At 61.0% G+C, this 1,771-nt stretch overlaps 1 long non-coding RNA gene across 1 annotated transcript; it reads right to left on the bottom strand.

Annotated features, from left to right (window-relative positions):
• Window positions 1-383: 383 nt before the first annotated feature.
• LOC115068484 lies at window positions 384-1,190 on the bottom strand. Its single transcript, XR_003847830.1, has 2 exons — window positions 1,075-1,190; window positions 384-780 (listed from the first exon to the last, which is right to left on the bottom strand). It is a non-coding gene; the product is annotated as an uncharacterized LOC115068484 (long non-coding RNA).
• Window positions 1,191-1,771: the final 581 nt, after the last annotated feature.

Genomic DNA, 1,771 nt, shown 5'->3' with positions numbered 1-1,771 from the left:
AAGGGCAGGGGCCACCGAGAAGTTTGGAGGACTTCTTACATTCTTTCATCTTTTTACCCCAGCCTGCAGAAACGCCCCGATGTGGGACTCTAAATCAGCAGATTAGACTCTTGTGGCCGCAGGCGTCAATGGGGGCCAGGTCCACCTGGACGCAAGGCCCCGCCAGATACAGATCAAAGGCCTGGGGGCTGTGCACAGCAGCTGTGCACGGGATTATAGCTCGCGCTCATTCTCCTGCACTGCGAAGAGGAAGTGGGAGGCTCAGCCCTGAAGAGCCAGCCGCACCCAAACAGTGGGAGGGGCCGGTAGCAAACCTAGGTCTTCGTGCAGGTTCCAGGTCAGGGGCTGCACCGCCTGTGGCCTAGGGATTTTCAGGCGAATCATGCAGAGTCACAGCCTGGTGGCCTCTGGAAGGATGGCTGGCTGGTACCTCTCCGTCTCCCGGGCGTCTCGTTCTCCGGAAGGCGGGATTTGAGTCACGTGGGTGGCCCGTCTCTTGCAGATCTCAGGGGGCGAAGCTGGAGCGTCGCAGGGCTGGGACCGTGGGGACTGACCCGTTCGATGGTGGGGCTGCCAGTAGGCACCTCCCCCACATAGCTGCGTGATGTGTCCAGAAAAGACTAGCCCATTCCTCAAGTAAACCAAAGGCTTAACTGATGAAACCTCAGCCACAGGCACGGAAAAGACCCGGGGGCGCTTCTTCAGTTCTAGGTCTCCGCGGTCTCTCAGCCCTGCACAGCCCCTCTCTGCGTTCTGCACCTCGGCTCTCCCCACTGTGGACTATCGAGTGCGAAGGTGACCGAATCAGCAAAGCCACAGGCTTTCTCCCACCGGGCCCTACCCAGCGGGAGCAGCTCCAGCGGGGAGGTGGTGGAGGTGGTCCCCTTGTTCCGAGACCGGTCTCCCAGTTTTCGCCTAGCCTTCCCCGCTCTCGTCCCAATCCCTCAGTGGTCCCGTACGCCCCACCCCGGCTTCGGACCCCGCCCTTCCAGGGAATCTGTAACCTCCGCCCCGCCTCTGACCCCGCCTCCCCTCCTGGCCCAAGAGGTGGTCCACCACTTCACAAAGGCTCACCTGCTCCCGCGCGCTTAACACACTTCCGGGGCTAAGTGCTAAAGGGTGTTCTCGTGCCGCTCTGGACCTAGGGGACGGCGCGGAGCCATCTCCAGAGTCTTTAAGGGGTCCTTGGCCCAGCCCACCCCTGTAATCACGTGATCAGCTCCTCCGCCGGGTTCTCCAAACCCGCTCTCACTCCACCCCTCCCCCCATCTGCCCTTCAGTGCCTCAGTTGTTTTCCAACACACTCACTCCACCCCCTACCCGCCTTCCGGGCCCCCTCCCTCCTGGCCCGAGGCTGCAGTTTGCGCGCCTAAGGAAAAGCCGAAACCGCGAGGGGGGAGGGGGGATTGCGTGGGCATTACCACTCTCTGAGCCCCCCCCCCCGTAAATGGAGGTTTCAGATTCCCGAGGAGGTGGGGTTAAGTCCTAGTGCACTTCCAGGCTTGGTCGGTCTGGATACTTAAGTCTTCACGGCCCAGTTCCTGGGCAGCCTGCTCTTCCCAGGAGGTCTAGGAAGGGGCCTACTTCTGCTCAACCCACTATCCACCCGGTTGCAGGAGAGGCTGGTGGGAAGGGAAGGTGTGAACCTGGGGCAAGTCTGAAAAACCGTTTCCTAACCCACGAGGGCCTTAGAACGCTGTGGAATGTGAGGGGAGGCTCAATGAATTACTGGAGGGTTCGGAACAGGAAGCCCGCAATTGCGTAGTGTGTT

This window comes from Nannospalax galili, unplaced genomic scaffold, assembly GCF_000622305.1.
Source record: "Nannospalax galili isolate Female #2095 unplaced genomic scaffold, S.galili_v1.0 scaffold49, whole genome shotgun sequence".
NCBI lineage: Eukaryota > Metazoa > Chordata > Mammalia > Rodentia > Spalacidae > Nannospalax > Nannospalax galili.
The sequence above is the reverse complement of the archived record's forward strand: the minus strand, read 5'-3'. Positions and strand labels throughout refer to the sequence as shown.